Source organism: Panthera uncia (genome assembly GCF_023721935.1).
Source record: "Panthera uncia isolate 11264 chromosome A1 unlocalized genomic scaffold, Puncia_PCG_1.0 HiC_scaffold_17, whole genome shotgun sequence".
In the NCBI taxonomy this organism is placed as follows: Eukaryota; Metazoa; Chordata; class Mammalia; order Carnivora; family Felidae; genus Panthera; species Panthera uncia.
Genome location: NW_026057577.1, coordinates 99249770 through 99262924, shown reverse-complemented (window position 1 = coordinate 99262924; position 13155 = coordinate 99249770). Strand labels below are relative to the sequence as shown.

The window sequence follows — 13155 nt, the reverse complement described above, 5'->3', positions numbered from 1 at the left end:
ACTCTTATTTTCAGAGCTATTGCAGAATTAGGTAGAGGGTGATGGGAATAGGCTAAGTTAGAATACCACAAACCTCATTGTCCTTATTGAGACTCAGATGTTTTCATTGAATAAAGAATCCTTGAATTGTTTCATATCATTGGTTAATTTCTGAGTTCAGAATAAGTTTGTCAGTTTTTGCCAGTGTTCCATTGCTTTTATGGGTGAGAAAATTTTCAAATATCCTTTTCCCACCATTACAGAAGTGCTTTCAGAGATTCCTTGAAGTCTATTTTCAATTCTTTCTTTTGGCCATACTTATTCTCTATTATTATTATTATTTTTAAATGAATGTCTGCTCTTGTTTCTTGTACACAATGGCCAGGATATTTTATCTCTCTGAGGATATTCACATAAGTTAAAAAATTTTCCCCTACATTATCTCTATTTCTTCCAATTTGCTTTAGCTTCTTCATTTTGTCTTCTCTTCTATGTTACAACTCTCTTCAGACAACAATGGCAACTGTAGTAGCAGACATTTATTGAATACCTACTATGTGGTCATCACTCTTCTAGTGCATTATACATATTAACTTACTCAATACATGTTAACTTATTTCATTCTCACATTAAATATTAGAGGTGAGTATTATCAATTCCTCAATTTTACACATGAAGAAGCTGAACTATAAAGAAGGCAAATAACTTGCCTAAAGTTACACAGTAAGAATTGCAGAGTTGGAATTCAGGTCTAGTCTAACTTCTACATCCTCTTTCTCAGATGGCTCATCCTTAGGTTATCTGTTTATGTGTCCAGTGGAGCTATGAACATTCTGGTCATATGGGTGGGACTTATTGATTATGTAGGTGTCATCTGTGAAGTAAATTGGGTTTTTCTTGGCTTTTCTTATTTCTACTTTATATTGCTAGCTTTTTCTTGTCTCCTAGTTAATTATCACTAGTCCATAAGCTTTTTATCCTCTAAATTTTTTTTCTGTTTTTGTTCTCATTTTTTTTCTTTCTACATGTATGAGTTTATGCCTTATGGAGGAAAAAGGTTTACTATCATTTTAGTAGGGCTTTGGGAAAAGCCAGAACTAAATGCATGCTTTCAATACACTGCCTTTTAATCATTTTAAGCATATTTTTTTGAAAAAAAATCTGTTATCTGAAGTTCTTGGAAGTCTAGTCCTTCTGTTTATCTGCTGATTTAACATGAATACTAGATTTTTCCTCTTCAGCTCTATAATTTTGTTTTGCGTGTGCATCCTCAGTGGGAGCTTTATCTATGGGATTTCTGTGTGATTTAGGCTGAGTTTTTCTTCATCTAAATAAGTTTCTCATTTTCTCCTGCTGGGTGCTCCAGGATGTCTTTTTACGTTAATGTCATGCCTTAGGAATACAGGACTCTGCAAGGAGAGTGTAAAATAAAACCCAAACTCATGGGATTCTGGTTAAAAATTTTTAGGGGGGTTCCTCCCCTCCTCATGCCTGAAATGTAGAATTGCACCAACCTCCTCATTACATTTCTTTTCCAGTGAGAACACCATTTCACTGAAAATGCAGTCCTCTAAAGTTCCTGGATTAAGGACGAGGGTCTCATTTCCAGCTTTCTGCTTCTCATAGGTTCCAGGTCTTATGTAGTACGTGGTCAGCTATTAAAATCAAAGCCCCTAGGCTGAGACCAGACCCATCCCTTCCCCAATCACCAAACCAGGATAACATGATACTATCTCACTGAGTTTTATCTTCATTTTTTACCTCTGGGTATTTCCTGTACTTTTATTTGAGTTCAGACATGTATTTAAAAGGATATTTGTGATATTTTAACCAGAATAGCTATATGTTTTATAGCAGAAGATTTCATGTTAGCCGATCTGATATTGTTGCCTGAAGTCCTAAAATTAACTTTTCTTGTTGAATTACTTCATGTATACCCCATGAATGTTATCCTCACTCTGAAAGTATGTGTCCATTATATCACTGCTAAGTCAAAGAATGTATTTTCCCCAGCTTCGTTGAGATATAATTGATATGTAACATTGTATAAATTTAAGGTATATAACATGCTGAGTTAACACATTTATAAATGGCAAAATAATCACCAGCCACTATAGTGTTAGCTAACACACCCATTATATCACATCATTACCATGTCTTTTTGTGGTGAGAACATGTAAGAGCTACTCCCTTGGCAACTTTCAAGTATATAATACAGCATTATTAATTGTAATCACCATGCTGGACATTAGATCCCCAGAACTTATTCATCTTATAACTGGAAGTTTGTTCTCTTTGACCAATATCTCCCCATTGCCCCTATGACCTAGCCTCTGGTAACCACCATTATAGTTTCTGTTTCTGTAAGTTTGCCTCTTTTAGATTCCACATATAAGTAGTATATAACATTTACCTTTTTTCTGTGTGGGTTATTACACTTAGGATAATAAGGTCCGTCTGTATTGTTGCAAAAGGTGGGGTTTCCTTCTTTCTCATGGGTGAATAAAACTCCATAGTATATATACCACATCTTCTTTATCCATTCATCCATTGACAGACACTTAGGTTGTTTCCATATCTTGCCTATTGTGAATAATGCTACATTGAACATAGGAGGGCAGATATCTCTTCCATTCTTTTGGATAAATACTCAGAAGTGACATTACTGGATCATGTGGTAGCTACATTTTCAATTTGTTTGAGGAATCTTCACACTGTTTTCTACAGTGGCTGTGCCAATTTACATTTCCACCATCAGTGTTCAGAGGTTCCCTTATTTCCACAAACTTGCCAACACTTGTTCTGTCTTGTTTTGAGGATAGCCATTCTAACAGGTGTGAAATGATATTTCATTGTGATTTTGATTTGTATTTCTGTGCTTAGTACTATTGAGTGCCTTTTCATGTTAAAGACTATATTTTTAAAGTAGCCTAATGGAATTTATGACCAGGACAGTAGAGGTAATAGTTTATATTTTGTGCTGGCAAGACCTAACTAGAACATGACATTGTGTTCTGGATACTGCACTTTACAGAATATTAACAGACTTGTGATATGTCATGACAGGGACAGTTAGCATAGTGAAACATTGGGATACTATGTCATTTGAGGATGAGTTTATTATTTTATTTTATTTTATTTTGTTTTATTTTATTTTATTTTATTTTATTTTTAATGTTTATTTATTTCTGAGACAGAGAGAGACAGAGCATGAGTGGGGGAGGGGCAGAGTGAGAGAGGGGGACACAGAATCTGAAGCAGGCTCCAGGCTCAGAGCTGTCAGCACAGAGCCTGACGGGGCTTGAACTCCCAAACCGTGAGATCATGACCTGAGCTGAAGTTGGTCACTCAACCAACTGAGCCACCCAGGCGCCTCAAGAATGAATTTAAAACACAGGGAGATTTAGCTTGGAGAAGGGAAAATTTGAGGGGGTATGATGAGTTGTGTTGTGGAACACCAATTAGATTTATTCTTTGTATCTCCAGAGGGCTTTATAATAGGCAGAAGTTACAGAAGGAGATAAATTTTTTTAACGTAATTTATTGTCAAATTGGCTAACATATAGTGTGTACAGTGTGCTCTTGGTTTTGGGGATATATTGCTGTGGTTTATTGCTTACATACAACAACCAGTGCTCACTCCAGCAAGTCCCCTCCTCAATGCCCATAACCCATTTCCCCCTCTCCCACCCCTACCCCCCAGTCAACCCTCAGTTTGTTCTCTGTATTTGTTCTCTGAGTCTCTTATGGTTTGCTTCCCTCCCTCTCTGTAACTATTTTTTCTCCCTTCTCTTCCCGCATGGACTTCTGTTAAGTTTCTCAAGTTCCACATATGAGTGAAAACATATGATATCTGTCTTTCTCTGGTAACTCATTTCACTTAGCATAATAATTTCCAGTTGCATCCACGTTGCTGCAAATGGCATGATTTCATTCTTTCTCATTGCCAAGTAGTATTCCATTGTATATACAAACAACATCTTCTTTATCCATTCATCAGTTGATGGACATTTAGGCTCTTTCCATAATTTGGCTATTGTTGAAAGTGCTGCTCTAAACGTTGGAGTACATGTGCCCCTATGAATCAGCACTTCTATATCTTTTGGATAAATTCATAGTAGTTCTATTGCTGGGTCATAGGGTAGATGTATTTTTAATTTTTGGAGGAACCTCCACACTGTTTTCCAGAGCGGCTGGACCAGTTTGCATTCCCACCAATAGTGCAAGAGGGTTCCCATTTAGAAGGAGATAAATTTAGGCTTGATATGAGGGAAACTTCATGCTGAATTGAAGCATCTGTGCAAGAAAAGATAGCCCACCTTCCAGATGGGTGATGACTTTCTCCTTTCTTCATCATTGAGAGGGATAAAACATAAGTAAGCATTATCTTATCTATAATAGTTAAGATCTCAGACTCTGAAATCAGATTATTTGAATTCAAATTCTGGCTTTATAATTTATTAGCTTTGTTGCCATGGCAAGCTATTTAACCTCCATGAGTTTCTCTTTGCCTATCTAAAAATGCCATCATAATGGTAACTGTGTCATAAGGTCACTGAGAAATTTAAATGGGGTAATACATATAAAGTTGTTGGGATGGTGCATGGCACAGAGTAAGCCCTAAAGAAATGTTTATCAATATCATTATCATCTGCCAATGATATAAAGGGGTGTCTAAAATAAAAAGAAATCACAGGACACTGGAGTTGTGAATGCTTTATTAGTTTCCCACGGCTGCTGTAACAAGTTACCACAAACTTGGTAGTTGAAAACAATAGAAATTTATTATTTCATATTTCCAGAGGCCAGAAGTCTGACATCAGTTATAGTGGGCCAAAATCAAGCTATCTGCAGGGCTGCATTGTCTTTGGAGGCTCTAGGAGAGAATCAGTTCCTTGCCTCTTACAGCTTTTGGTGGCTGCTAGCATTTGCTGGCTTGTGGCCACATCATGCTTTTATCCGCTTCCGTGGTCACATTGCCTTCTCTTCTGTGTGTAGTCAAATCTCCCTCTGTCTCCCTCTTGGAAGGATACTTGTGATTGTATTTAGGGTCCACCTGGATAATCCAGGACAATCTCATTGTTTCAAGGTCCTTAATTTAATCATATCTGCAAAGTTCTTTTTTTGCCATATAAGACAATATTCACAGATTCCAGAGATTAGGACATGAATATCTTTGGGGGCCTATTATTCAGCTTACCACAACAATCTTTGTGGACGCCAAACTATCTTCTTTGCTCTGAGAACACTCTCTACTACATCCTGTGCAAATGTCCTCCAGTCTCCCCTTGAGTAATATCAGTGTTAGGGAACTAATATCATTGGCCGTTAGACTGTACTATAATAACTTTTAACCCCTTCCAATTCTCAAGAATCCATGCTTTTGGAGTCATTGTTTTTAAATTCTTTTTGTGATCTGGTTTTATATTTGTTTATGGTCTCCTTGTACAATGTGTATAAAAAAAGAATGTGCTATATTGAGGTCAATTTACCCAATCCATGCCTGAACAATTATTGAGGCTTCCTAGTGACCTGTAACATTTAAAATGAGGAAAGTATATCAATCAAAATTTTATGTTTGCAAATGTTCAAAACTAACTGAGTGAGGTGCCTGGGTGGCTCAGTTGGTTGAGCATCTGACTCTTGATTTTGGCTCTGGTCTTGATCCCAGGGTTGTAGGATCAAGCCCCACATTGGGCTCTGCACTGAATGTGGAGCCTGCTTGGGATTCTCTGTCTCTTCCTCCCTGCCCCTCTTTCCTGCGCGCGCTCTCTCTCTCTCTCTCTCAAATTAAAAAAAAAAAAATAAATAACTAAGTGACTAAAGCAGTGATAGGAATTTATTGGTTTATATACCAGAAAAACCCTGGAATACATATAGCTTCAGCTGGATCCAGGTACTGAAATGGTGACTTGGTTGCTCAGGAGTTGGTCTCTCCATCTCTTAGTTCTGTATGAATTTATTTAGCGAGCTAATGCTAAGATGACAAGATGATCACCAATGACCCAAGCAACTGCTATCTTCTTAGACATCAGTGGAAAAAGCTTCATTTAAAACAAATATTTCCAGGGGCACCTGGGTGGCTCAGTTGGTTAAGCGTCCGACTTTGGCTCAGGTTATAATCTCATGTTCCGTGAGTTTGAACCCCATGTTGGGCTCTGTGCTGACAGCTCATAGCTTGGAGCCTGCTTCCAATTCTGTGTCTCCCTCTCTCTCTGCCCCTCCCCTGCTCACGCTCTGTCTCTCTCGCTCTTAAAAATAAATAAAGATAAACAAAATTTAAAAAAATATTTCTAGAATTTGCATTCATTGGGCTAGGCCAACCTTGAATTGAGCCAGCCTCAATAAACTCCAGGGACATTGAGTAAAGAATGATGGTCTCCCATAAAATATTAAAAAGGCACTATCAGCAAAAGGGAAATATTTGTTGGTCAGGCTACAAAAACAGATGTACTATGCAAAGCATCACATGTAATATGCAAAACATTACATATGCTATATGTAATCATAGTTTCAGTGGTACGTTTTGCTGGAGGCTTATGGAATCAATCCCAGCACTCTATAGTTGTATGTCAGGCTCTGTGTACATTTGTTTGTTTATATTTTAGATAAAATTTACCAGATGGGAGAAATCCATTGGTGATGCCTAGCTGGCTTGGTGGAAGTGATCAGAGGATGTGGGTAAATTCATCTTTGAACAAATGAATTAAATATGCACAGTAAATGGTTTAATGCACAGCAGGAAAGTGGCTCCTAAGCGTTGGGGAAGAAAGCAAAGCCAGCAGAGCAGCAAGCCTCGCGCAGTTACTCCTGTGGTCAGGTCTGAGAGGTGGCGATAGCCAGGAGGCTAGCAGAGTGCTTTGTAGCACAGAGCTTGTCTGAGTGTGCAATATGTTACCTACAGCTGGGTCTGGCATAATCATCCCTGACTAATGGGAGGTGAGAGGAGGGGGTTCAAGTGCTGAATAAATAAATTACTTAATTACATATTATCAGAGAGAAGAACAGATGGTCAGCTTAGCCCATCTCCTGATGCCTTTGGCTTCAGAATGGAGAGTAGATCTCATGAGACTGGAGCAGGTTGGGCTCTTGATTCTCTTTATCTGCTGGTCCTACCAGAGGTTCATGGTGTTCAGGAATAAACAGGCCTCATTTCCCCAAGGCTGGAGGGCACTGGGTGCTCCAGTGCCCATTCTGAACTAAAGCTGGGCAGGTCTAAACTACTCGGCATTTTCTACTTTGTTAATTTTGGCACCAGATGGAGGTAAAAATGCGTTTCATTTCCTGTAAAATGGTTGAAAAGTGATTTTCAATTGAGAATCTAATAAAATGTGAAGGGGGTAGTTGAGCATTTATTTTATGTGCTCAGGAGTATCTCCTATCATGTCAGACCATACACTTGTTTTCCTTGGCTTTCGATGTCCCCGTGGAGAACCCACTTTTTCTATGTACTGGTTGCTCTGGTGTCAGAGGGAAGGGTGGCTGAGGTTGGATTCTGGAAGCACCATGTTTGTTTTCAGATGCCTCAGTTTGACATGGGAAGGTCTTCAGAGAGGGTGGCTGGTTCCCAAATGCTGGTGTGGGGATGGTTGCCAGATTGGCTGCGTTGGAATCACCTATGTTGTTTATTGAAGCTATTTGTTCTTTAGCTCCAAGCATAGAGATTCTGATTCATTAGGTCTTGGATAGGCTCTGGGAATCTGTGTTTCTAAAAAGCTCTACAAATGATTATGAATTAAGTTTGGAGATCACTGTATCAGTTGGGTGGCAGGAAATGGAAAGTCTCTTTGAGAGGTTATTAAAGACACTTTAATAACCGCTTATTTACAAAGGTGTGAGCAAGTTTAGGGGGAACTGTTAAGGGATGATGAGCCATCCTAGCAGTAGTAGGAAATAGGTGCAAGGGGAGGAAGTAGTTACCAGAACTTGGTGGGACTTATAGGTGTAAGAGAAGACCCCTGGACAGGCACCATGGACAGCCATTGTCACCCCATCCTCTGGCAGGGAGGAAAACTTCTCTCTCCTTTGGCCCTTTGATCTCTTTCTGGTGCTTTTCATTGGCCAGATCCATAGGGCCAGGAGTCCAGGCGATGCAGTCTATAAAAGTCAGACTTCTGAGACACCAGACAAGATGGAGAAGGCTGGAGAGTGGAACTGAAGGAGCAGATAAAGAATATCTAGCACATGTTGGTATAGATGATATTTTCTAGTTACACATTTGTATCAATATGGGAATGGCAAATATGTGGATGTGTTTTTGTTTACAGACACACTTTTTTTTGGGGGGGGGTATGAAATTGCCTTCTCAACGATTTCATCATAGAGACTGGAAACTCTTAAGGAACAGGGCTGACATCTTTAGAATTATCTTCCTGTGCCCTGCCCATGGTTTAGCCAGTTAATATTCTTTCTCTGGAAAGGGCTGTAAGGAGAATATTTTGGAATATCACACATTTTAGAGAATGTTTTGGAAGTTGTGTACCTGGTTGGCAACTTTACATTTAGCAATATATTTTTGGGATGCTCTATTCTTTCTTATTAAGTTATTGTGGCTCTATCGTTCCATATTCTGTGAATTTATTTGTACTTTATAGGAAGCTGTTTATATTTGTAACCAATACGATCTTCATGCTGAATATGTCTCCTTAAAGAAACCACCTTTCTATACTTCCTAAAAGATTGAATTTAGTTGTATTGCTCTTTTTTTTTTTTTTTGGTTTTATGTCAGAAATTTATTTCACTGTATTCGAAGCTTGCATAAATGCTTATTTGTGAGTATAACGCCATATCAGAAGGATTGGATTAATTTTGATTATAGTGTGTTGCCTGTGAAGATTTGAGCACATCTTAATATAGCAGTAAAAAAAAAAAAAAACCAAACTTTATGGGAACTGTCCATGGAATCCCTGGAGATTTATCTACAGCTTCTGTTTTAAGACTCCAGCTCCTTCCCCCCCAGTGAAGAAGTGTTGGCATGTAGAGTCTCCCTTCTTGATACAAACTAACAGCTCAAAGACAAAGTCTTCCACTACAGCTATTCATTAGGTCTCCTGTGTCTGGTAAAGAGGACAGTTCTGGTCTCACACCAAGGGAATAATATGCATACTGATTGCCAGCATCTTTTAGTACCTAATGTGTCCTGGGCACTTGACATACAATTTAGTTCTTCCAGTTCTTCCAGTTGCTCAGGAAGAAAGCTTTGGAGTAAACTTTGAATCCCTTTTTTTTTTCTTCACATACCTATATAAATCTACTCCAGATTGTCTACAAAACAACTCCAGAAGTCTCTACTTTCAAAATATATACAGAATCTGGTCACTTCTCACCATGTGCAATGCAGGGTGCTAGTTCAAGTCACCATCATCTCTCCCCTGGATTCGACTAGTGACCTCCTAAATGCATTGCCTGTGTCTCTCCCTTCTCCCTTCCATCTTTTTTTTTCTATAGAGCAAACAGAGAAAGGCCTGTTAAAGATCAGATCATGTAGCTCTTCTATTTATAGCCCTCCAGTGGCACCCACCTCACAAAGTCATTACCATAGCTTCTAAGGTGGAACCCTATCTTTTCTTAACTCTCTCTCTGACCTCATCTCCTTTTGCTCTCCTCTCATTATATCTACCTACAGCATACTTCTGCCTTTGTATAGGCCATTCCTTCTGCCTAGAATCCTCTTCCTCCAGTTTTTTACTCTCTTATTTCATTCAGGTCTCTTGAAATATGACCGTCTGAGAGAAGCCTTCTCTGAATACTGTATATATAGCAGCCACCATTACTCTCCTTTCACCGCATTGTGTTCTTTTTCCTTGTATTACATATCAGCACCTGACATATTTACCTGTTTGTTTCTTCTGCACGCAAATTAAAGCTTCTTAAAGGCTGACTTAAAGACCTTTGAGGTCCCTGGTCTATCTCTGGCACCTGCTTTAGTAAATGGCACATAGATGGTGTTCATCAAATATGGGTTAAGTAAATGAGTGGATTTAGGAGTAAATCAATTATTCTTAAGAAATATATTATCTAGCGTTTAGCAAAAATAACTCAGAAAATTTTCATTTTAAATAATATTGTATTGAGTACTTACCTGATACTTTGCTTAAGCATTTTATCAGCCTTATTGCCAATGAAGAATGTTTTGGTTTATTGTGAAGGAGGGGAATATGCGTATCACATACACACACATGTGCACGTGTACATGCAAATATAAACATACATATATGTTATGTATGAATGTGCATGTTCATGTATGTATGCATGTGTGTGAGTGTGTGGAAGAATGTGCATGCACTTTGCATGTGTGTGCATGATTATGAGTGTGTTTGTGTTTAAAACTTTTCTTGGCCCAGGAAGGAGATACCTTCCTACTCAATAGTTCATTGGAAAATCTCCATCTTCTGTCCTAGGAGCTGGTGCCAAAGGTGGACATGGAAGAAGGAGACAGTGGGGATCTGCACATGAATGAAGAGACCTGACTGTGGCATATTAGAGGATTTATTAAAGGATTGGACAGTTTTCCTTTATGGTCTTTGTGAAGCCTCGGAGTTACTAACTGCCAGTGCAATATGGTATCACAAAGATAACAGCCTTTACTAGAAGTTCAGTTTTCTATTCCTACCTTGGAAAGCAGCAGCTTAACAAACCCAAGTGGTCAACGTTTATGGTACTCCTGTCTTTCTTCTAGGACCCTTTGAAATATATGTCTTTTGAATTTAGTTTTGCTGGAAAAATCTGCATCCAATTTGAATGAAATTGAATATGTTTCAGGGCTCAAGCAGCATGCCTTCCATCTGAAGCAAAATGGAGATGAATTTCAATTAGATGTTCCCATTATAATCTGTCTCCACCTGTAGTTTTCCATAAAAATTGCTAGGAAGTGTGGTATAATGTATGATCAGGATTTGCCCACTGGCATCAGTGTCCCATTATCTTAGTAAAAAAGCACAAAATAATTAGTCTGATGCATATAGATAGCAGCTTCTTACAGCGAGTGACTTTAATTGTGGTGAGTAATATATACGGAGTTTGAAGTATTATATATTTCCCTCCCAAGAAGATACCAATTACTAATTCAGTTGACAAAGTAACGATATTTCAGAAGATTTAATGCAAACTGAACATTGTAGTCAATAGCCACTGTAAAATGTCCATTTTATGGCCTTATTTTTGCTTGAGCTTAATTTATGGTAATTTGGTAGTTGCATATAGCCTGGAAGTATGCTGTTGGCTTGAATTAGTACTTGGGTATTGCATAAATCATACTGAATGTGTTGGCTTCATCTAATGCCCTTCTTTCTCCTACAGTTCGAATCCTTCTTATCTTGTCATTTCTCTCCCCTCAATCCTACCTGTAAATTCATGGGGCTCTAAGAGCTCAGTATTTAGGAGATCACTTCCTCATAGAGTAGCATCTTCCAAATACCAGATAGAGTTCTGTGCTTCACAGGGAGGGAATTTAGCAAAAAATTTTTTTGTGGGATAGAGTATTTGTATTATCCCACCTTAAGTGCTTTAAAGGAAAATACAATTCCCTCTCCCTGTCCTATTTGCCTCTAAAATCCATGCTAATATAAAAGGCAAGGTTTAAAAGTATTATATTATTTGAACTAATTTTTCCAGTGCTGGTTTATATTAGTTTTTTCAATTTTGTTTTTTAATCTGAAACATAGGACAAATATGCCAGCATGCTCTAAGCTCACAGATAATCTACCTGGGGACTAAATAATATGAATCATCCAACTGTATGGTAAGATTTAGTTTAGGTGACTGGTCTTCAAAGAAATACATTGGATGTTTCAGAACTAATGAGATAATTGCCTATGTTCTGCTGTTCTTTTATACTTGTTGATAAAGATTTTGAATTTTTAGTTGTGGTTAGTCATTTTTAAAAATGATTAAAAATTTTAAGTCAATAAATGTCACATAGACATCTAATTGTGAGCAACCTCATTTTAAATGTTGTAGGAAACCATGTTTTAAAATGTAGGTTCTTCTCTTGAACCCATAAAATCATAATACAATATTGACATCTCTTCCTAAGTTGGATAACGATATTCTTCTAATTTAGTTACACAACTCTCTTCCTTTACTTATAATCATAATAGTTAACATCTGTACATAAATTATACAGAACTTTTATAGGCATTACCAGTTTTAACCCACATATCACCCCCCCATGTTGTAAGCATTATTATCTACAATTTAAATGAAGAAACAAACAAATTTAAAATGGTATATTTTCTAATTATAAAATGACAAATGTTTATTGTAGGAAATCTCAAAAGTGTCAAAAGTACACAGGTGTTGTTGGTAAGACTGACCAAACAACAATATAGAAAGGACACAAATTACCAATAGCATGAATAAAATAAGTCGATATCACTACAGACACTAAAGAAAAAAAGGACACTAAAGAAATGCTACAAACAACTCTATGCACATGAATTCAATATTCAATAATAAGAAAAATGTACTAATTCCTTAAAAAATACTATTACCAAACTCACTGAAGATGAAATAGGTAACCTGAATACTCCTATCACTTTATTAAAAAGCTGAATACATAGTTTAAAACCTATAAAAGAAATCTATGGCCCAGGTGGTCTGACTGGTGAATTCTAGCAAACATTTCAAGAAGAATGAACATAAATTTTATACAGTTTCTTTTTCCTTTGTCAAAAGTATAAATACACAGATCATTGGAGAATCCAGAAATAGATCAACACAAATATGACCATTTGATTTTATTTGCATTTGATTATCTTATTTATTTTAATGAAAAACTATCTTTAAACAATTTTATATTTACAGAAAAATTAAACAATTTTATATTTACAGAAAAACTGAGAAGATAATAGAGTTCCTATATACCCCCTACCCACAGTTTCTTCTATTATTAACATCTCACATTAATATGGTACATTGGTGCGGTGCCTGGGTGGCTCAGTCAGTTAAGCGTCCGACTTCAACTCAGGTCATGATCTCGTGGTCCGTGAGTTTGAGCCCCGTGTGGGGCTCTGGGCTGATGGCTTAGAGCCTGGAGCCTGCTTCCAATTCTGTGTCTCCCTCTCTCTCTGCCCCTCCCCCATTCATGCTCTGTCTCTCTCTGTCTCAAAAATAAATAAACATTAAAAAAAAAATATGGTACATTGGTTATAATTAATGAACCAATATTGATACATT

The 13155-nt window shown here is 37.5% G+C and overlaps 1 protein-coding gene across 1 annotated transcript in view; it reads left to right on the top strand.

The window, feature by feature from the left end:
- Positions 1 to 12676, top strand: part of MAT2B (methionine adenosyltransferase 2B) — a 148421-nt gene extending 135745 nt beyond the window's left edge. Inside the window, exon 14 of the transcript XR_007461405.1 lies at positions 10380 to 12676. The gene's annotated coding sequence lies outside the window, so the exon portion shown is untranslated. The remainder of the gene's footprint in view (positions 1 to 10379) is intronic.
- Positions 12677 to 13155: the final 479 nt, after the last annotated feature.